The sequence below is a fragment of the Protopterus annectens genome, chromosome 4.part0 (assembly GCF_019279795.1).
Source record: "Protopterus annectens isolate FY-2018-M chromosome 4.part0, PAN1.0, whole genome shotgun sequence".
Classification (NCBI taxonomy): Eukaryota; Metazoa; Chordata; order Ceratodontiformes; family Protopteridae; genus Protopterus; species Protopterus annectens.
This window is the reverse complement of record NC_056733.1, coordinates 1,349,214,758-1,349,239,628: the sequence shown is the minus strand read 5'-3', so window position 1 is coordinate 1,349,239,628 and position 24,871 is coordinate 1,349,214,758. Positions and strand designations below refer to the sequence as shown.

Here is a 24,871-nt window from a genome sequence, read left to right as displayed (position 1 = left end):
ATCTACTTGGGTCCCCAAGTCCCTAATTACTTCTTCCGTACTTAATAGATTACCACCTATGTGGTAATTTGTGGGCACTTTGTTTTTCCCAAAGGGGATGACATTACACTTTTTGTCATTTAGCTTTAGGCCATGGCTCTGGCACCAATTATCCGTCTCAGTGAGACTCTTTTGGAGGATAATCATGTCAGCTGGAGAGTCAATTATGGTGCCCAGTTTTCAGTCATCTGCGAACTTTGTCAGCCGTAGTCCACCTGTGTTAGCCTGTACCTCGGAGAAATATATACCGAACAAGAGGGGCCCCAGGACTGAGCCTTGTAGGATGCCACTTGTAACTGGTTAAGAGTCTGACATGGCACCTGCAATTCTGACCATGTGGGTTCTATCCCTGAGCCAGTTTGCAACCCATCTTGTGACATAGGGGTTGATATTTAAGCTGGTGAGTTTATTTATGATGCCCGAGTGGGTTATTATGTCGAAGGCTTTTGTGAGGTCCAGGTAGGCAGTGTGGACTACCTTCACTTCATCTATGGCTTTGGTAACAGTTTCAAAGACGTTGACCAGATTCAAGAGGCAAGATCTGCCCTTAACAAAGCTGAATTGGGTAGGATCCAGTGTCTGGAGGTTCCCAATGTCCTTGTTTATGATTTCCATGATGATACACTCCATAGCCTTGCTGACCAGGCTGGTCAGGCTTATAGGGCGATAGTTTCTGGGGTCTGTTGTGGCACCAAATTTGTGGAGTGGGACCACTGTTGCTGTACACCATTCCTTGGGTACATATCCTGTAGTAAGGCTGAGATTGAACAGTGTCTTTAAGTGAGGGTTTAGTTCTTCCTGGAGCTCATGTAAGACGCAATCCGGGACACCGACTGGTCCCATTGATGCTGTGTTTTTTGCTTTGGAAAGGGCAGCTCTCACCTGTGCATCTGTGATGACAGGGAGGCTACATTCTGTTGGGATAGACATTTGCTCTTTTAGAGGGGAAGGGGGGGAGAAGTTTGCACTGAACCTTTCTGTCAGGATGTTGGCAATATCTGTGGGTTCAGTGTATTTTTTGTCATTTTGCACTAACTCAGAGAATATCTGGGAGTTGCCTCCCAGGTTCCTGACATAACTAAAGAAGGCCTTGTGATTATCCTTATTGTCTTGTGCAATTTTTCTTTCGAAGCTTGCCTTAGATGATTCTATGAGGGATCGTAGTTTCTTGCTAGTGCTGATCAGAGACGCCTTCCCTTTTTGGGAATTTGCTGTATCATGTAGTAGCTTCCTCCTTCTGTTATATAGCTTATTTTTGGCCGAGGTCTACCAGACAGGCCTCCTGCCTTTGGAGGAGTGAGTCTTGGTTTTATTTGGGATAGCATGCTCCATGCATTCCTGTAGGTGTCCATAGAATGCTTTTGTAAAGGATTCTGTATTTTGGGCCGTAGTTTCCACTGGCCCGGGGCCTTTGAAAGATTTCACCTCAGTTTTGAGAAGTGTGAAGTTTGCTTTTGAGAAGTTCTTCACCATGGTTTCCTTGGCTGGGGGTGGGGATGGAATATGGATGTCCAGTGAGATTAATTTATGGTCTGATCTTACCAATGAGGGGTATACCTCTGGTGTGGGACATAGAGACCCCATGTTGGTGATGACCAGGTCCAATATGTTTTCCCCTCTTGTGGGAGTGGTGACCAGTTGTTCCATAGCATTTGAGTTTATAAATTCTAGGAACCGTTGGGCAAAGGTGTTTGGGCTTGAGTAGTTTTCCCAATCAATGTTTGGGTAGTTAAAGTCACCCAATATAATGGTGTTTGGAGAGACCTTCATATTTTCCAGTGTTCTCAGGAAAGCTGAGTGGGGTTCCTGTGTTTGGGAGGGTGGTCTGTAGCAGGCTACAAACTGAAAGGCAGTTTTGCCCACTGTTAGTTGCACATGGATGGTCTCCGATGCTTCATGCAGTGCCACTAACCTGGAGGTGTGGGTATCTTTGATGTATATGGATACCCCCCTCCTTTTGTGGTTCGGTCCGAGTTTTGTGGTCGAAAAGCATGGTATGAAGTATAACCTGGTAGTGCTGGGGTACTTTTGGGAGCCTTGAACCAGGTTTCTGTTACTGCACATATATCGATATTCTCCATACTGAGGAGAGTCTCGAGTGCGTGCATCTTGAGGTTTAGAGTTCTGGAGTTGAGCAGCATTACCCTTAGTTTTTTCTTTGTGTTGTCTATGGAGGTGGGTTTGTCTTTTGAGCCTTGCCTAAAAAAGGCACTATGGGGGAGGCAAGAGCCTTTGCCAGTATTCAAAAACCCAGGGGTGACAGGTGCAAGCCATCCCTCGCGAAGCAACGTGGCTTGTCGAGCATGTCATCCCAGGCTGACAGACACTAGATCCCCTTTGAATGACACCAATACTTTAGCCAATTGTTAAAATTGATCATTTTGTCTTTATACTGTGGCATCATTCTTAGTGAGGGCAAGATGCTACTCAAGGTCATGGTCATACCGGCCTGGGCTACATGATCAGGGAGCTCCTCTATGTCTCTTTTCATGTAGTCCAGGGAGGTACATCTCATGTCATTCACACCAGCATGGACAATGACGGAGTCATATTTGTACTTGCTTTGGAGTGACCTGAGTGCATGTGTTATGTGGCGGATCCTGGCACCCGACAGGCAGCTTACAGTGACCTTCTCCTTATTCAGTCTGGTGAGTGGGACATCAGTGTGTCTGACAATAGAGTCGCCTATTACAAGTGTATTCGGTGTGTTGTTTAGCCTTAAGGGCTGTGACTGTGTGGCACACTGACTTTGTGAGTTATGTGTTACGTGGTATTGTTGCATGGTGGGGGTTGCTTGGATGTCTGCTTTGGAGGTCTCTGCTGCTTAGGCAGATTTTTGTTTAGAGCCTCCGAGTATGTTTTTGTGTGTTTTTGTGTTTGGTTTGCTGGTGCGATGGGTCTATGTGAGACTGGATTTGTGGTGTGTGTGGTTACCTTTTCCTCCTGAACAGCTGTGCCAGTACTGGGTTGAGAGAGCTCAGCCTCCAGTTTGGCTATATAGTTGCATCTCTCACATATATTTGAGCTTGTTGGGAGGAGGAGAGGGTGGTCTGTGTACATAAGGCAATTGTAACATTGCCGCAAGATTCCCAGATTCACCAGCTGGACTGGGGAGTAAACCCAAAACTGGCCTTTGGACATGCCTGAAAAGTATAGGGAACTACTTATTGACTGATCAGAAAGGACCAATAGGGAGCAAGTACTTAAAAGGAGTATAAGAGGGTGTAGTGCTTAAGTTTATTAGTGTTTACCTGTAAGTTTACTTATATGAGCAAGTGCTGGTCTTTAGAAAGAAAATAGAGTGCTTATTTTGAGATTTAGAGCAGTTCTAAGGGAAAAAGTGAAGAGCAGACTTTGTAGAGCCGGAAATAGTTTAAACCCGTTTAAGCGGCGCTGCCCGGTGCTGCAATATGCGCAAAATCGTGCAAAGCTGCGCCAAAGCAGATTTTAAAGCAGGGGACTTGAAAGAGCTAGGAAATAGCCCAAAACGGCCAATAAACAACTAGTTACTGGGCTGAGACCACTCCTCCAGGGACAGATAGGCTGCTTAAAGCTCCCCACTCACTGGTGAACAGAGAAGCTTCCTCCTATCCAAGTAAGGATATGGGCAACACAGGAACTTGTACTGAAGTCCAGAATACAGCAAAACCTGAATTCAGGACTATTCTAGCACAGTAAAGGCGGGAAAACAAAGATATATTTTTTTGTTTTTTTTTTCTTTATTTTATTTTATTTTACATTTGTTGACCGGGATAGTCTAACTGGATTCATGTCCATTTTCAGTAGAGTCCCGGGGAGATAAGCTCCAAGAGATTACTAGACTACTAACATACAGATACTAGTTGTTATACAGTTACATACTACACATTTTAAACAGTTCAGAAATCTTCACAGTTTATAAAAAAACATGTTACAAGCATTAGATAAGATATTTTAGACTTTATGTACAAGACTTCATTAGTAACTAGAAAGTAATTGTTAAACAAATGCATACTTCAAGTTTCAACAGTTCAGCAATGCTCACAGTTTAAACAATACTTGTTGCCTGCCTTAGGTAGGATGATTTGGAATTATATGCAGAAAATTTAACTAGAGATAATTTAAAATACCTATTAAGATAAGATATGTTTTTGCCAAGGATAGGCCTTGATCTAAAAAGACACGGATAGAGCAAGAATTAGGTCTTAAGAGAGGGCATTTGGGATATAGCATGAGATTAGTCTGGATTTGTACTGGTACATAACCGATGGGTTTTAAGATAGAGTTTCAGATTGTGTTTAAAAAGTGTAAATGAAGACAGTGATGTAAGTTCATGGGGGAGTTGGTTCCAATACTTTCCAACTGCATTTGAGAGCAGAGAATCTCCTGCCATGTTATTAGATTTACATGTTGATACAAGTAGTTTATTAGATGAGCGTAAAGTTGAAAGGTTCTTATATTGGGTAAAGAGACTAGCAAGTATTGGGGTATTGGTAGGTTGGAAAAGGGTTTGTGCACAATGATGAGTTGTTTAAAGTGAATCTGATTCAGAAGCTCTAACCAGCCTAATTGTTTCAGATTATGGCAGTGATGGGTCCTAAAGGGGGAAGCAGTAGCAAATCTGGCAATGTTACTGTAAGCATTAGCTAGCTTGTTAAGGTTATTTTTTGACAAGTTAGTATATATGGAAGAAACATAAAGAAGTGTGGAGATAAGGTTGACAGTTTTTATGGTATTGTTGATATGGGTTTCAAAGTTCAGGCTGTTATCACTGGACAACATTAAAAGAACCAGCCACAATCATGGACAATATCCGAATAATACCACCAGTAATCCTATGCCTCTGACATAGCATATGTGATTTAGAGTGATAAGAGTTGATTCTGCACAAACACACTTAAACAACTATTAATGATACATTCACACTCTGTTAGGGTAATCACGCACAACTGTCCTGGCACTGCAACATCTGCTGGAGGTGTTAGGAGAGACACTGCTATACCTGTATGCAACATGAGCAATACAGGCTAGCTGAATGGTGTGCATGGCATATATCTGTATCTATATAGATATATATATATATATATATATATATATATATATATATATATATATATGTGTGTGTGTATACATATATATATATATATATATATATATATATATATGTATATATATATATATGGGTTGGGAGGGGTGGGTAATGGTTAAGGTGTTTGCCTTGCAAACACAAGGTGCAGGGTTTGAGTCTAACAAGGGAAAATTGGCTAGGCTTAAAATGGCTCACAAGGGCAGTTAGCCTAGTACTAACCTATGAACCTATATATATATATATATATATATATATATATATATATATATATATATATATGGGATCACTACGGAATACCGAAATTCCACAATCCCAAAAACCAGAATCTCAAGATTGCGGAATCTCAAAAGTAGTGAATGGGGATTGCTGTACAGTGCGGAATGGGAACTTTGCCATTTACTCCACTGTAGTGCGATCTCAGAGTTGGTATATGTAAGTTGCAGGGGGTGTGGGGGGTGCAGGGGGGCTTTCCACCCTGCATACAGGTTAGAATAGTTTGTTGGATGTTTTATTTATTTATGTATTTTTTTAATGTTCGAGATTCCACAATCTCGGGATTTAGAGTCATATATATATCTATATATATATATATATATATATATATATATATATATATATATATATATAGATAGATAGATATATATATATATATATATATATATATATATATATATATATATATATATAGATTATATATATATATAGATATAGATATATGGCACAGTCCACATTGTCACAAATGATATCCATGCCATTAATGTTGTCAAACACGTATGTATGTGGTATGTGCACCACCAGATCAGGTAGCACACATGCATCTGGTATAACAACTTTGTTAGTGTTCCGTACCATCAGACAGACATGTATATGCCACAAAAAATACTCGGGTATGGCCAATAAGCTATGTAACGCTATGTAACAGTTCACTGTGACAAAGGTGGTACACTTCAGTTACACATCACTGGAAGATGTGTAGAGATACATGAAGAAGGGTGTGTAGTACTCAGTTATTGGTGTGATGAAGTCTGGGAACTATGAAGGTATTATGGTCTCTGATGTGGATATCCTTCACATACTCAGTACTTGTGGTACATACAAGAGAGTAGTCAGCATTGTGACCACATGCTGCTGGATGTTCCACTTACCATCTACCCCAGGACACAGGTCACATACCTCTTAATCTGATCATAGGGTGTGATGTCCTCATTATACTTGGGTTGTGTGTTTGTTTTCCTGACTTAACAAATACCCCTATGTTTTCTTGCCATTGCAGACATTGTCATGGCTGTGGTAGCAATCGTTGGTATGTGTTGATACTGTCTGTATTTTACTAATATCACAGTTGGAGTCAATGATTGCCCACAATCTGTAGCCATTCAGGCAGTTGTCTGGATACAGGATGTGTATGTTATCTGTGAAGTCCATCACTTAAATAATGGACATAAAAGTGCCTTTCAGAAAGCCCTGATGTATGGACCTGATCACTGGACCTGAGATATAGGTAACTTCACACATTTCAACATAGTGAGTTACCACATATGTGATACACTGGTCTACTCATTTGGTTATATAGCTGTTTATGGCCACATATGACAGTGTTGATTGAATACTTCAGTGTAGATTTGTGTCAAATGCCTTGACCTGGTCAAGTTCCAGAATATGATAGTGTCATCATCATGCATGCCCTCGATGACCTCTTTGAAGACATCTATCAGATGTAACAGACATGATGTAGCATTAACAACTCACACAGGTTTGTTGCACACAACTGGTATATTACTAGTGTCCATTTCTAAGAGGTCCATGATGACATGTTGGTCTACCTCACAACTGAGGAGAGTCAGGATGTGTCTGTGCATGCATGCATCAGGTGCTGTCTCCCCAAATCAAATGTTGATGTACACCTTTTGGTGGAAACCTAGCCCATGTGGAGGTTGTGTTGAAATGTGTACTTAACCGTATCCTGAGTCACGCCATAGGTGATCTGTGATCTGTGATCTTCTCACAGCTCATTGATTCCATGTGATAGGCCTGGATGATGGTAAGAGAGTGCATGCTGCCCATCATGATCTGGCCTGTCCATCATGCAGGTATCATTGAGAAACTCTCCCAGGTGGGGAGTAACCCTTATGTCACTAGATGGGTAACCAATTGGCTCAGTGACAGAACACATACAGTAGAAGTTGGTGAAACAACCTGTACCACTAGAGCTATCACCATTATCAAATCCCAGGGATCTATGCTTGGCCTTTTACTGTTTGGACTCTATTTCTTGACAATTCAGGCTAAAGTATATGTCCTTTGGCTTACCATGTTTGCATACTGAGTGTGATCATTGAGTCCAGCAGTGATGATAACATACTACAGGAGGAGCTAACACAGACAAATGATTGGTGATAAAGTCACACAATCTACAAATAAATGCAGAAATATGCCTTTATGTTGTCCTGAAAAGTGGAAGTCCATGTTAACTACAACATTGACAACATTCCTGCTGTGCTGAAACCCACTGATACAGGCACTGGAAACACATGTAGATAGCAATCTGAACTTCGACCAGTAAGTGTCCACACTGGTTCTGAAAGCCTATCTTGGCAACGTCATATGTCATGCCATCATATTTAGATCTTAGGGATCATATGACAGCACTGTAATCAAACCTCATCAGAACGCTAATAGAGTACAATGCTCTGTTTTTCATGTATCTTACCAGATGCACGCAGCAGCTGGACAGACCACAGGGCTTTCTCATCAAGAAAACACAGGGCTTACAAACCATGCCATGATGTACTTGGATAGATTGAAAGCCAGGTCGCTGTAATCTGTATCATATATGATGAGATGACTTTTGCCTGGCCTCCAGGCCACTCTCTGATTCTGCACTGGTGGGAATAGTGCATATCCACAAACCTGAAATAGCTAATGACATCACCAGTGTCTGTTCAGAAGAATATGGCAATAACAGTGTCCAGCGCACTGGTGTAAAAAGGCTCTCTATAATGTTAAACAAAAGTAGAAACACTACACACACACACACACACACACACACACACACACACACACACTTGACTGCTGCAGTGAAAGTAGAACCCCTACCTATCAAAATACAGTATGCTATGCAAGCATCGTAGCACAATTGTGACTTGGAGTGTCTCAGACAACACATAGCTGATGACAGCAGTGTCTGTTGTGGAGAATATGGTAATAGCAGTGTCCCACATGCTGGTGTAAAAGGCTGTATGTAATATCAAGAAAGAGTACAAACACACATACCCAGTTGTCTGCAGTGAGAATAGAACCCTACCTATTTAAATACACAGACTGCAGAACTCAGTAATTTATGCAAGTGCCACTGTACAAGTCTGACTTTTACAAAACTGCAGGTCATCATACACTGGATGACATCGGTAGGCCATGTTGGTGAGCAGATGTTGGGAGGCCAGCATAGGTTCATAGCTTCATGGATTCATAGTAAGTTACTAACCTAATGGCCCTAATATGTTCAAAAGTCTTGCTGTGTAAAAACACAACAACCTTAATGAACATAGTTAGATGATCATTGTTAGCATAACAATTTTGTTAGCAGTACCAACTGGCCCTGTCTATGAAGGGCTCAGGAGCCATCCCTTGGGTAAATTTGCAATTGCCCATACTACTGTCAAGGCTGCACTTGAATAGGTTCATTGAGGAGCACTGCTTCACATGCACTGGGAGCCTAAAATAGAGGCATGTCAGTTGCAGGTAGAGATTTATGTCTCCCCAGCATGTTCTATTTATGTAACAAGCTAGGCTGAGATCCCTGGAGCAAGTTATCCTTGTCCTATTTGATTTGCAGATGTCCAGCATTTCCAGTGGGGCAGGGTCTAGAAATACTTCATAGGCTAGGCATAGGTCAAGTCTGTGTAGCCTGCATGATACTGAGTACAATGACAGGTCTTTCAGTCTTTCCATGTATGTCATGTTTTGGAGGCCCTGGATTCTCCTGGTCACAAACCTCAGAGTTTTCTGCAGTTGCTGCAAGTGTCTGGTGACAGAAGGGAGCATAGCACTCAATTAGTGGTCTGATAAGGGTAGAGTACAGCATAGGTATGACCTAACTTGTCTTGGATGTGATGGCCTTATTTAGGAGGTACACAGTGTACAATGTGTGTCCCACGACTATGGACACAACACTATGTCTGAGTTTAGAGGAGTGCTATGTGTATCATAATTAGCAAAGGTACATCATTGCCAAAGGGGACAATGAGGCATTTTTTTCTTTAAGGTTCAGTCCTTGAGTTTGGCACTAATCATTTGTCAGTATCAGCCCCTCCTGTAATATGTTACCATCACTGAGGGACTATATATGACTGTGTAATATGTTACCATCATTGGAGGACTCCATATGACTGTGTCTAGTTAACAGTCATCTGCAAACTTGGTAAACCACAGGCCATCTACCTTTGCCTGGCCTTCAGAGAAATAGTTTCCAAACAGTTGAGGGCCCAGCACAGATCCTTGTTGCATTCCACTGGTAAGAGGTCTAGTGGTGGAGATGCAGTCCCCAACTTTGACAGTGCATGTTTTGATGGTGAGCCAGTTGGCTATCCACCTAGTAATGTATGAGTTAATTTCCAGATGATACATAGGTTAATAGGTTCATAGGTTGGTACTAGGCTATCGGCCCTAGGGCCTATACAAGCCTAGCCATAACAATTCCCTGGATATTTCTTTCCACAATATTTATTTCCCTGGACCCCTGTCTAGCAGGGTGACTGACGTGATCCCCGGGGTGAATTTACTATCTCGCATCCAATCATCAATGTTCCTTTTGAAGAGGGCCAAGGAGGTGCTCTGCTTGACATGTATGGGCAGTCTATTCCAGAGTATGGGGAGTCTCTGGGTCAGGAACCTATCCCTCCAGCATGTTTAGTTCATTGCGATGACAAGCTTTAGATACCTGGAGCATGTGGCTCTGAGGGATTGGGATTTCTTTAAGTGGAGCATGTCCAACAGCTCAGGGTTTGACATGGCCTTGTATGTTAAGCAGAGATTGCCACTGAGTAGACAATATGCCACAGAGTATAGCTGGAGTTTTTTAAGATGGTCAGCATAGGGCATCTGCTTTAGGCCCGTGATTCTTTTAGTGAGGTATTTCTGTGTCCTTTCCAGCTGTTGCAGATGTCTTGTGAGGTACATACCAAATGGGACATTGTACTCTCTAATGGTTCTAAGGAGGGATAAGTACAGTGGGACAATGATCTCCTTTTTTCTGGATGAAAAGCCCTTAGTGATGAAGTGATGAGGTGTGCCACAAAGAAGGATTTCCTGACTGTTGTGGCAATGTGATTATTAAAGATGAGACCACTGACCACCTGTGTCTCTAAGTCTCTCATCATACTTTCAGTGTTTAGTGAACTGCCACCTATGTGGTTATTCATGGATACATGGTTTTTCCCAAAGGGGATAACTTTACATTTCTTGGCATTAAGTTTGAGCCCATGGCTCTGGCACCAAGTCTCTGTTTTTGTAAGGCCCTTTTGTAGAATATCTACATCATTTGGGGGTTTAATAATGGCTCCCAGTTTGCAGTCATCTGCAATCTTTGTTAGCCAGAGTCCCTTAGTGTTGGCCTGAACTTCAGAGAAATAGATGCCAAACAAGAGCGGTCCCAGGACTGAACCCTGAGGTACTCCACTTGTCACTTGTCTGGAACTGGATTTGGCGTCAGCTACTTTTACAGTCTGGGTTCTGTCAGTAAGCCAGTTGGCAACCCATCAAGTGACATAGGGATTTATGCACAGCTTAGTAAGTTTATATATGATTCCAGAGTGGGGAATGGTGTTGAAGGCCTTGGCGAGGTCCAGATAGGCTGTGTGGACTGCCTTACCCTCGTCCACAGCTCTAGAGACTGATTCAAAGAAGTCAGTCAGGTTCAGAAGACAAGATCAACCCTTCACAAACCCAAACTGGGTGGGGTCCAGTGTTTGAAGGTTGCCATTGTCTTTGTTTATAAGTTCCATGATAATGCATTCCATTCTCTTGCAGCTCAAGCTCATCAGACTGATGGGACGGTAGTTCCCTGGATCCAAGGTGAATCCCCCCTTGTGGAGTGGGATAACAGTAGCTGTGTGCCACTCAGTGGGCAAAAAGCCTTAGGTGAGGCTATGATTAAACATGACACTTAGGTGAGGTGCCAGTTCATTTTGTAGCTCATGTAGTACACAGCCTGGGATATCATCTGGTCCTATGGATGCTGCATTCTTAGCTTTGGAGAGTGTGATTTCTACCTTTATGGCTGTGATTACCGGAATTTGGCAATCTTTTGGTATTGAGATGGGCCTTTAAGGGGGTGAGGGGGGGGTGAAGTTGGCACTAAATTGATCTGCCAGGATATTGGCAATATCCTTGGTATCAGTATATTTAATGCCATTCTGTTGTAGCTCAGTGCAGATCTGAGCATTGCCATTTAGATTCTTGACATAATAGGGGATAGTGTCAAAGGCCTTGGATAACTCACAATAGGCTGCATTATAGGCTATATGTCCTGTTATCCCCCATCCAGGTCTTTGGGGTCAGTATCAAATAAGTCCACTAGATTTAATAAGCAAGATCTACTCTTGATAGAACCAACATGAGTCGAGTCAAGTGTGCTGAAGGTCACCTCTGTCACAGTGGATAAGGTACATACTGATTCCTTTCCTAGCCTTGAAGATAAGACTTTTTAGATATCAGTAGTTCTAGTTCTGCTTGTAACCACAAACTTCAAAAAAAGGAAAGAAACCACAGGCAGCAACAAAGCTCCAAAAATGGAATAGTTTGTTCCACAAAACACAATAAAGAAAGCACTTTCATCTTGCTTCTGTGAGCAAGACTTCTTCAGATAAAAAAACTTCAAACAAATTGCTACCATTTAAAATATCACATGATTGGATCAATTAAGTTCTAAAAGCAAGACTAATATTTTAAATACACTAAAAGATTATACAAACTAGATATGATCTATACTGAACTAAATATAAATATAAACAACACTGACCAGGTATAGACAATGTTATGGGTGACGCTGTTTAAATCTTTTTGTAAAACATTTTTTAAAAACATACATGAAATAACTCATTTGATCGAAAGTTACAATGGCTCAATGTTCTACAAAATACTAAGGTCTCATAAACAGTTCTTGTGTACCAAACAAAACATGCCATGTACATAATATCACAATTACTTAAGGCACCTGACTACAGTAAATAAAGTGATCCTAATGTAAACAGACAAATGCAAAGTCAATTATTTAAAAATGAGAATAATATAATGTTAAACAAATAATAATCATTTATAACTAGAATGTAATAAAGATATAAATAAATGTAAATGCAAAAATACATCAGGTTATCTTTGCAAGCTCCTTAGCTTTAGTACACAAGATGAGGAGCACAAGTCATTCAACCCTGGTATATTATAGGTGTTCAATTTTATTTGCCATAATAATTCACATAGTTCCAATTTCAGAGTGAGGGGTCCCCCCCTAGGGTCCTGTTCTATCTGGTCTGTCACCTTAAAACCTGAAACTATGCTGGGGATGTTCATGAACATGGTTGGCCAAGGTGTTCTCCAATTTTGATTTCCTTATACAATAAACATATTCGTAAACTCTGTCCTTGAATCTACGGTCGATCTTACCGATGAAGAAACAAGGGCAGAGTCTACAGCTGGCCAGATACACCACTCTTTTGGAAGCACAATTCAATCTTTTATTTATATAATATTTCCTTCTCCTAATAGAAAAGGTATTACCAACCTCCATAAATCTGCAATGAGAACAACTCTCGCATTTATACATGCCAGGAGCTCTTACTGCTGGAATCTTACCACTTTCCAATAAATTTTTGAGGTTGGACCCTCTTCTGTACACAGTCTTGGGTTTTGACTCAGTAATAGAACCCAGATTATCATCCGATCTAAGAAGCTCCAATTTTTGTACAAAATGTGACGTATAGTATAGGCGTCAAGATTAAATGATGTAATAAAGGTCACCTTAAATAAGTTATTTATCAAATTGATTCTGCTCTACAGAAGGTGACAATATATCATGAAACTCACGTCTAGATTTAAGAATTGGGGTAAATACTCAGTTAACTCTCTTATGCTGTACTTCAAACAGCAACTCTTCTAATAATTGAAGGGGATACCCCCGTTTCAAAAACATATCACATAAAGTTAGACATTCTGCCCAGAAATCCTCATCATCAGACACATACAGGCCGCCCTCACCAACTGGCCCTTAACGACAGATCCCTTCTGCTAGTAAGGGTGGCTACTGGTAAAATGGAGGAAAGAGTTGGAGTAAGTGGATTTTCAGTGTATCCTTGCTTTAAACATTTTACTCTCCCTATCCTTGTATAATTCTATGTCCAAATATGCAATACTCTCTGTACCTGAACAATATGTAAAGGACAGAAAATTCTTCAAATAATTAACAAACTTAGGGATGTCTTCCATTTCACCTTCAAACATAATAAACACATCGTCCAAATATCTAGTGTAGTAATAAATACTACCCTTGTACATGTTGTTATTAAAGACAAACTGCTGTTTGCAATGAGCCATCACAAGGTTGGCAAAACTTCCCCCACAAGGAGAGTCCATTGTAACACCTGTCTTCTGCAAATAATACCTCCCTTCAAACATAAAATAATTATTCATCAGAATTAAATCCAGAAATTCTTGTACAAGTTCAATATACCTTGAGTACTACCTTTATGCAACATAAAGCTAGATACCCATTCAATGCCAATATTTGCAGATATAACAATGTAAAGATCTTTTACATCGATGCTCAGGAACACAATATGATCCTTGTATTCGAGACTATTGATGTTATTAAGAAAGGACCAAGAATCTTTACAAATATGGTCCACACATTCAACCAGTCTTTTTAACACTGTGTCTACATATTTTGCTATGGGATAGGTAATTGAATTTCTCCCATTCACAATGGGTTGAAGAGGTGGGTCCTCCAGGTTTCGGGATTCCAAAAATAATATGTGTAAGTGGGGCAAAACATGATAAATAATTGTACAAATCTAAAGGAATTCTAGATTCTATAAACAAATCATTCAAGAAGACCTTCACTTTCTGTTGTGCCTTATTCACTTCATTTAATAAGGCTAAAACATAATTGTCAGTATTAAGTAGTCTCAACATACAATCTCTATAATCAAATTCATCAAAAAAACAAGGCTGCCACCTTTATCAGGTTTTACTACACTTACATTCTGAAAATGCAAAGAATTAAGTATATCCCAGTCCTGCTCATTAAAATGTAATGTTTTGCTAAAGGGTACAGATCTATTACTGTCTAATATGTCCCTTAAATCCAACTCCCATACATGCTCAAAAATGGACAAAGCAGGAGGTACAGGTGGGTTAAGAACACTTAACACTCTACATTCCCTGCTGATGATAGGTTGATTTCTAAACATGCTTTCCAAGTTTAATTTGCATGTAAAAAAGTTTCAAATCAACAACTGTCCTTGCCAGTTTCAGCCTCTGGTCAGTGACAAACGTTAAACCCTTGGCAAGTAAGTCTGCTAAATATAGATCAACAACCATGCTTGAATAGTTAAAAATGAAGTCATGTTCGCTATTAAAAACAATATAAGGGACATATTGCAATTATGTTTTAGTCTCATTAAATGAAGTGAATAAGGCACAACAGAAAATGAAGGTTGTCTTGAATGATTTGTGTATAGAATCTAGAATTCCTTTAGATTTGACAATTATTTATCATGTTTAGCCCCACTTACACCTATTATTTTTGGAATCCCGAAAGTCCACAAGAACCTGGAGGACCCACCTGTTATCGACCCATTGTGAACGGGAGAAATTCAATTACCTATCCCATAGCAAAATATGTAGACACAGTGTTAAAAAGATTGGTTGAATGTGTGGACTATATTGTAAAGATTCTTGGTCCTTTCTTAATAACTTCAATGGTCTTGAATACAAGGACCATATTGTGTTCCTGACCATCGATGTAAAAGATCTTTACACTGTTATACCTGCGGATATTGGCATTGAATGGGTATCTAGCTTTATGTTAGATAAAGGTAGTATGGCAAGGGATATTGAACTTGTACAAGAAATTCTGGATTTAATTCTGATGAATAATTATTTTATGTTTGAAGGGAGGTATTATTTGCAGAAGACAAGTATTGCAATGGGCTCTCCTTGTGGGGCAAGTTTTGCCAACCTTGTGATGGTCCATTGGGATTAGCAGTTTGTCTTTAATAACATGTAAAGGGGTAGTATTTATTACTACACTAGACATTTGGACGATGTGTTCATTATGTTTGAAGGTGAAATGGAAGACATCCCTAAGTTTGTTAATTATTTGAATAATTCGACAAATTTTCTGTGCTTTATATATAGTTCATGTACAGAGAGTATGCCGTATTTGGATGTAGAATTATAGAATGATAGGGAAAGTAAAATGTTTAAAGCAAGGATACACAGAAAATCCACTTACTCCAACACTTTCCTCCATTTCACCAGTAACCACCCTTACCAGCAGAAGGAATCTGTCGTTAAAGGCCAGTTGGTGAGGGCGGCCCGTATGTGTATGATGATGAGGATTTCTGGGCAGAATGTCTAACTTTATGTGATATGTTTTTGAAACGGGGTAACCCCTCCAATTATTAGAAGAGTTGATGTTTGAAGTACAGCGTAAGAGAGTTAATGGAATATTTACCCCAATTCTTAAATATAGACGCGAATTTCATGATATATTGTCACCTTCTGTAGATCAGAATCAATCTGATAGATAATTTATTTAAGGTGACCTTTATTACATAATTTAATCTTGACGCCTATACTATACATCAAGTTTTGTACAAAAATCGGAGCCTTCTTAGATCGGATGATGATCTGGGTTCTATTATTGAGTCAAAACCCAAGATTGTGTATAGAGGAGGGTCCAACCTCAAACATTTATTGGAAAGGGGTAAGATTCTAGCAGTAAGAGCTCCTGGCATGTATAAATGCGAGAGTTGTTCTCATTCCAGATTTATGGAGGTTGGTAATACCTTTTCTCTTAGGAAAAGGAAATATTATATAACTAAAAGATTCAATTGTGCTTCCAAAAGAGTGGTGTATCTGGCCACCTGTAGACTCTGCCCTTGTTTCTACATCGGTAAGTCTGACTGTAGATTCAGGGACAGAGTTTACGAACATATTTATAGTATAAGGAAATCAAAATTGGAGAACACCTTGGCCAAACATGTTCATGAAATCCCCAGCATAGTTTCAGTTTCAAAGTGATAGACCAGATAGAACAGGACCCTAGGGGGGAACCCCTCACTCTGAAATTGGAACTATGTGAATTATTATGGCAAATAAAATTGAATACCTATAATATACCAGGGTTGAATGACTTGTGCTCCTCATCTTGTGTACTAAAGCTAAGGAGCTTGCAAAGATAATCTGATGTATTTTTGCATTTGTATTTATTTATATTTTTATTACATTCTAGTTATAAATGATTATTATTTGTTTAACATTATATTATTCTCATTTTTAAATAATTGACTTTGCATTTGTCTCTTTACATTAGCATCTCTTTGTTTACTGTAGTCAGGTGCCTTAAGTAATTGTGACATTATGTCCATGGCATGTTTGGTTTGGTACACAAGAACTGTTTATGAGACCTTAGCATTTTGTAGAACATTGAGCCATTATAACTTTCGATCAAATTAGTTATTTCATGTATGTTTTTAAAAAAAAGTTTTACAAAAAGATTTAAACAGGGTCGTCCATAACATTGCCTATACCTGGTCAGTATTATTTATATTTATATTTAGTTCAGTGTAGATCGTATCTAGTTTGTATAACCTTTTAGTGTATTTAAAATGCTAGTCTTGCTTTTAGAACATAATTGATCCAATCATGTGATATTTTAAATGGTAGCAATTTGTTTGAAGTTTTTTGTCTGAAGAAGTCTTGCTCACAGAAGCAAGATGAAAGTGCTTTCTTTATTGTGTTTTGTGGAACAAACTATTCCGTTTTTGGTGCTTTGTTGCTGCCTGTGATTTCTTTCATGTTTTTGAAGTTTGCTGTTACTGCACCGGTTTGTTCTGCTTGTAACCACCTTGATGTGCATTGCATATCACACAACACTGGATATTAATTTCTGCAGTGTAGGTGATATATGTCTGGAAGAAGTACTGAGACACTAGGGTTGCAGTGCTTATTGTAAATATGTGACATATTGTTAGGCAGAGCTTTCAGTCTTGCTATGTTCCCACATGTAATTTCATATCATAGACAGGATGTGGACAGTAAAGAGAGTGTTTGTGCATTTTTGCACATTGGGCAGCACCGCGGGGCTAAGGTTAAACTATTCCCGGTTCCAGAAATTCTGCTCTTCAAATTTTCCCTTAGAACTACCTGGTTTCTCAGTACTAGCACTAGAATCTGTATCTCTGTGACTAGCACTTGCTCTATAACCTGCAGGAAAGCACTAGGAAGCCTTAAACTGATACAATCACTCAACTGTCCTTGTATATAAGGATAAATTAATCGTAGGCACTAAACAGCCTATAATTGCAAAGTACCTTGCCAAGGTAAAGAAAAACAGCTCTTGTACTCTACAAAAAAATGCCAAACCAGGCATGTCCAAGGGTCAGCTTCCGGTGATTTCTCCTGTCCACCTGGTGAATCTGGGCATACTGGGGCAATGCAGCAATTGCATCATGCACACAGACAACCCTCTCCTCCTACCACCCAACACAACAACCTGCGAGAGATGCACTTACATAACCAAATTGGAAGCAAAGCTCTCTCCAACCAAGATTATACTAGACAGTCAAGAGGATAAGGTTAACACCTGCATTATACCTCAAGTAACACATTGCCCTTCAAAACCCACACCACCTACATCCACACATAGTAACACTAAACCCACATATGTGGAGGCCCTTAACATTAACTTGCCCAAGCAACAACGACCTCCAAAGCTGATACTCAAACACCAATCACAACCAAAGTGACACATAGCTCAAAACATCAGTGCGTTACCCAACAACAGCCCCTAAGGCAAGACAAAGTGCCCAACACTTTAGTCATAGGTGACTCCATAGTCAGGCACACCGATGTCCCACTCACCAGGCTGAACAAGGAGAAAATTAATGTCAGCTGCCTGTCAGGAGCCAGGATCCGCCACATAATGCATGCACTCAAGTCACTCCACAACAAGTGCAAATACGACTCTGTCATTGTCCATGTTGGAGTGAATGACTTGAGACGGACCTCCCTGGACTAAATGAAAAGAGACATAGGAGAGCTCTCAGATCATGTGGCCCAGGCAGGTATGACTCTAGCCCTGAGTAGCATCCTGCCTTCACACAGAATGATACCACAGTATAAGGACAAAATGATTGACTTCAACAATTGGCTAAGCCTCTGGTGTCATTCAAAGGGGATCCAGTATCTGTCTGCCTGGGATGACATGATCGACAAACCACGATGCATTGCCAGAGATGGTCTACATCTGTCACCCCTGGGATTCAGGTTACTGGCTAAGGCTCTTGCCAGCCCATAGTGCCTTTTTTAAGCAAGGCTCAAATGATAAAACTACTGCCGTAACAGATAAAACCATGCAAAATCTGAAGGCAATGCTACTCAATGCTAAAAGTCTAAACCTCAAAATGCACTCTCTCAAGGTACTCTTAAAAATGGAGAACATCGATATCTGTGCAGTAACTGAGACCTGATTCAAGGCTCCAGAGAGCACCCCCACAATACCAGGCTACAACTCTTACCACACTTTTTGGCCACCAAGCCAGGACCGAAACACTAAAGGTGGTGGAGTGTCCATATTCACCAAGGATATTCACACCTCCAGGCTAGTTGCCCAACACAATGCATCTGAAATACTACAGGTGCAACTAACACTAGGTAAGACTGCAATCTAAATTGTAGCTTGCTACAGATCCCCTGCCATGCCCCAAGATTCTCACTACACCTTTCTAAACATACTGGAAAATATTAAGATACAATCTTGTCTTGTCTTGGAATTAATTCCCCCGGCTGCTGTGCATGCCTGGCTATAGCGTCATGTTACTATGCTTGAATCTCCTATCTTACAGTAGAACTGATAAGTATCTACCTACCCGGTGAAAGGACCCCCAGCAAACAAATCTTCCTACACCTCCATAGCAAAAAACTTGCCATCCAGCTTAGGAACCCTGTTCACTAGGAGGCAAGAAAGTTTGAATCTCCTATCTTACAGTAGAACTGATAAGTATCTACCTACCCGGTGAAAGGACCCCCAGCAAACAAATCTTCCTACACCTCCATAGCAAAGAACTTTCCATCCTGCTTAGGAACCCTGTACATTAGGAGGCAAGAAAGTTTGAATCTCCTATCTTACAGTAGAACTGATAAGTATCTACCTACCCGGTGAAAGGACCCCCAGCAAACAAATCTTCCTACACCTCCATAGCAAAGAACTTGCCATCCTGCTTAGGAACCCTGTTCACTAGGAGGCAAGAAAGTATGTGCTATTCTTACTTAGTGGTAACACTGTACACTTGTATATTCCTGCTATATTTATGTAACTATACGACCTAACCAAGCCACCCAGTAGCCATACTCTCTTCCCCACCCCTTACTTCTTATATTTTTCCCTCTCCTTGGACTGTCTCCTGCTACTTGATATCTTGTTCTTTACTCGGTGTCCTGCACCTAGCTACTTTTAGGAGCCCTCGCAAACCCTGTTACCTCTTATCTCTGCTCTCTCACCCCTACTGTAATTTCTCACTTTGCCCACTAGATGGCGCTCTAAACCAGGTCATCTTCTAATACTTCCATCTTTCTCCCGTTCTTAACCCTAGTCTCAATTTAGCCCTGAGCACTCTAAACTAGATGTTGAACCTTCTCTTGGCCACCCTTGTTTTCCTCATAATTAACTACTTTTTTTCACTATTACTGTACCTCTGTATCCTGTACCTTCCCTGTTCTTCCTCCCCCCATACCTACTCTTCCCACCTACTGCTCCCAGTAGTCAGCAGCCCACTGATTGTTTTCTGCTGCCATTCATCACTGACCTGTTCTTCCCGCTCCATTCGCCCTGCGGGCTCACTCCGCTCCCCTACCCCCAATTCCCAACCACCCCCAGTGCTCCTAGCCATATACTTCTGTAGCCACACCCCCACCCATGATCTTCCTATCACTACCTACTTCCGCCTAACAATCCCACCCCCAACCTCTATATCACACTAATTAGTTTATTACCTCATTTCAAGCCCACGCCCTAACCTCATCACAGAACACCCTCCGTTACTAATATTTTCAGTTTTTCCCTCTTAAACCACATTTATTTCATTTAACTGTACTCTTCTAACATTAACCTTCTCTTCCTCATACTGCACTTTTCTCCTTCTCCCTCCTTTCCCTTATTCTATTTCTCTCCTTCACTCAACAAACTCCAACACCTTACCTACACAACCAAATGGTCCCAACACTTAACTATTATCATACTAACCTGCTACTCTTAATTACAACTCTTGCTTCTCTTACAATACCATACACACTAACCTCCATTGAACATTTTTCCCTTCCTGGACATTGCCACCCCTACCAAGAAACTTTACCTGTTTCTCTCATTAACTCCCTCAACCATAGTAACATAACCTCTACCTCCATCTATGTACTTCCAAAGTACCATAGATCTACCCATATTATTTACTTCCTTATCAAAAAAAAAACAAGCTACTACTACAAAATCCTTAAACTTATTCAATATCCACAGCCTCACCCACTACTAGATGGTGATATTCATCCTAACCCTGGCCCCAGCACTGATATTAACAATAACCCACCCGACCTAACTACTCCAGCTATCTCCACCCTAAACAGATCATCCAACTCCCTCCTGATAGCTCACCTCAAAATCCGTAGCATTAATAATAAAATCACTCACCTGCATGCACTCTTAGATGTGCACTCATTTGATATTCTCTGCATTTCAGAGACATGGCTAAAGCCCTCAACTCTGGACCATGAGATCACCCCTCCTGGATACAACATCCTGAGATGTGACCGGATAACCAAAAAGGGTGGAGGGGTAGCCATTTTATATAAATCTAAACTCCAACTTTCACCCTTCAAATTGCCCCTACCCTCAGAAATTAATTCTGAAACCCTTACTGCAAAACTACAAATAAATAGCTCCAAATCTATCTATCTAATTTGCACCTATCTCCCCCCAGGAAATAACATCTATACTCTTGAAAAAATACTTAGTTACCTCTCTATCCACCTACCCCAAGAAACCATTGTGTTAGGTGACTTTAATATAGACTGGGCTACCTGTAATTCCACCAATCCTACCAATCACATAAATCTTTATGGATTCACACAAATAATAACCACACCTACCAGAATCCACAAACCAAACAGTAAAGAAACCATCCTTGACTGGATCCTTCTAAACAGTCACCTTGACTCTTATAAACCAGGTACCCTTCCAGATGATATCAGTGACCACATGTTAACCTATATCATCAAACAAAAAAATTACATCCCCAACACCAATATTTTTAAAACCTCCTGTTCCAAGAAATTCTTTAACCCTGACAGTTTCCAAAATGAACTTAAAGCATGCAACTGGTCACCATTGTTTCATCTTGAACTTGATGAAGGAGTAACCTACTTTGATACCAGATTTCTTCAAACCCTTGACTACCATGCCCCCTATCACTCATCCTGAATAAGGACTAAAACTGCCCCCTGGCTCACAAAGCAAACTAGACAAAAGATCCTCTTCAGAAATAAAATTTGGGCCAAATGGAGAACCTTCAGAAACCCAACAGACCACCTCTACTTTAAGCAGTTAAGAAATGCCACCAAGAAAGACATTCTCAAAGACAAAAAAGACTATTACCTCCACCTACAACAAACCCACCAACAACATCCACAAAAATTCTGGTCTGGCATTAACAAGCTTCTTCAACCTGGGCACTCTAAAACTCCTACCCCTTCAGGATTCAACCAAAATAACTCTAACCAAATTCCTGATGCTTTTAATAACTATTTTACTGATGCCATTCTATCCCTAGCTAATACTTTACCATCCACAACCACTCCCCCACTAAATACCACTAATACTCCATCACCAACCTTTCTTCTACAACCTGTACCTATATCCCTCATTTGCAAACTCCTTCAAAACTTAAGCCATGTACCCCTTCCGCTGATGGTCTTCCAGCTGAATACCTGCAAATTGCAGCTAAAGCCATTGCCTATCCCATATCCATCATTATAAATAGAACAATTTTAGAAAGCAAAATCCCTTCATTATGGAAGGTTTCCCACATAATCCCCTTACATAAATGTGGCCCATCTTCAGAACTCTCCAACTTTCGGCCTATCGCCTTACTCTCTCCATTAGCTAAAATAATGGAAAAATGTATACACAGGCAACTGCTCAACCACCTGCTCCAAAATAATTTACTTGCCAACTGCCAGCATGGTTTTAGGCCTTACCATAGCACAACAACTACCCTGCTATCCTTCTCTGACACCATTAACAAAAATCGAAATAACAACACTTTTTCCTCAGCATTATTCATTGACCTCTCAAAAACCTTTGATATGGTGAACCATCACATACTTATTGACATTCTAAAAGCTCAATCACATCATCCTCAAACTTTACAATGGTTTAAATCCCATCTAGATAATAGACAGCAAGCAATACTTTGGGAAAATAATCTTTCTTCATCCCTCCGTGTGAACATTGGAGTACCACAAGGCTCTATCTTAGGACCCCTTCTATTCTCTTTGTTCATTATTGATCTACATACCAACATATCCCAAGCCACCTGCATACAATATGCTGATGACTCCACCTTAATTTGTTCAGCCAAGTCCATAACCTCTCTCCAGTCCCTAACCCAAATAGTATTTAACAGTGTTGAACACTGGTTCATGAAACACTGCCTTCTTCTCAACCCCAAGAAAACAAAACTATTGCTCTTTGCTCCTACTCATAAGTCACCTCAATTGCACTTCGCAGTAACTTCTAACAATGGAACCAAAATATCCCCTGATACTACTACCCATCTACTGGGGGTAACAATTGACAACAACCTTAGCTATGATGACCATATTAATTCCACTATTAAGTCTGTCAACAAAAAACTAGGCACCCTCTACAGAATCAAAGCCTTCCTCACCCCTGTAGCCAAAATCACTATTGCTCAGACACACCTTATCTCCACCCTGTTCTATGCTTCAGCTATATACACCAATTTATCTAAAACCAACCTCTCCAAACTTTCCACCAGTTATAATAACATAGCCAGATTTGCCACTGGCTCCCCCATTTAGAACTCATCACTGTCATAACCTCAAACAGCTGGGATAGTTAGAACTTGAGAACCAACTACTTTTTCAACAACTTGTTATTACCCAAAAGATCCTTTACTACCCTAATAACACCCCAATCCTCACCAACCTCATCACCCCCTACAAAAATTTTGCAACACTACGCTCAGCAAATAAACTCCTAGTCTCTTCCGTTAAATCCAACAACAAAGCTGGGGACTCACTTTTTACCAACACCATAGGGAAAAGTTGGAACCATCTCCCTAGTGAACTTTCCAACCTGTCTTCCTCTCTTCTTTATAAGAAGCATCTTAAAGAATATCTAAAAACTTACTGGCTTTTCCCCTGTTCCAACCCTGACTGATATCTCTTTCTTGCTCTCTCTCTTCACTTCTCTACTCCTCTTTTCTATGCTGCCTACCTGTAAAAGGTCTTCCTTTTTAGAACTCAAGCGACTTCTATTATTGTACCCAAAAAAAAAAATGTTTATTTTTAAATCTCATTCATTATTGTTCATTGCTCTCTCTCAAAATTTTGCTCTTTGTATTTTTTTTCTTAGCTTATATTTACTAAAGGACTCTGTATAATTTGACCTCACCCTTATGTGAAAATGTACCATTACTCACTTTAATATTTCTTTATACTGTATTTCTTTGTTTGTTTTGTCATTGTTTCTGCTTGGAGCTTTTATCCCCGGGCCTCTACTGAAAATGGACATGTATCCAGTTAGACTAGCCCGGTCAACAAATGTAAAATAAAATAAATAAATAAATAAATAATAACACCCTAATACTGAGTGATTTCAACTACCCAGCCATTAATTGGGAAAACTAGTCGGGTACAAACACCTTTGCCCAATGGTTCTTGGAATTCATAAATTCCAGTGCCCTGGATCAACTAATCCATAGTCCCACCAGGGGCTCAAATATCCTTGACCTGGTCATTACCAACATGGGAGATCGATGCTCTACACCAGTGGTCACCCCTTTGCTGGTCAGGTCTGACCATAAGCTAATTACCCTTGATGCCCACATCCCCCCCCCCCCCACCAGTAGGGAAACCTCCATAAAACAACTTCTCCAAAGCCAACTCCATGCTACTCAAGTCAGAAGTGACAAACTTCCCGACACCCATGCAAACGGGAACTGAAAGTTTGACTGCTGAATCCTACACTAAGGCACTGTATGAGCATATCCATGTGTGCATAAATCATGCCATTCCAAATAGAACCAAGATGCTCTCCTTCAAAAAAAGGAAGCCAGTCTGGTGGTCCCCTGCCATAAACAAGTTATACAACAGAAGGAAGAAACTGTTGCAGAAAAGAGGAAAATCCCAGGATACAAAACTCCCTTACCAGCCTCAGTAAGAAGCTGTGATCCCTCATAAAATCCTCCAAAG

At 40.3% G+C, this 24,871-nt stretch overlaps 1 protein-coding gene across 8 annotated transcripts in view; it reads left to right on the top strand.

Moving 5' to 3' along the window:
* Positions 1 to 24,871, top strand: part of ABLIM3 (actin binding LIM protein family member 3) — a 3,936,655-nt gene that overhangs the window by 3,307,396 nt on the left and 604,388 nt on the right. The window lies entirely within an intron of this gene.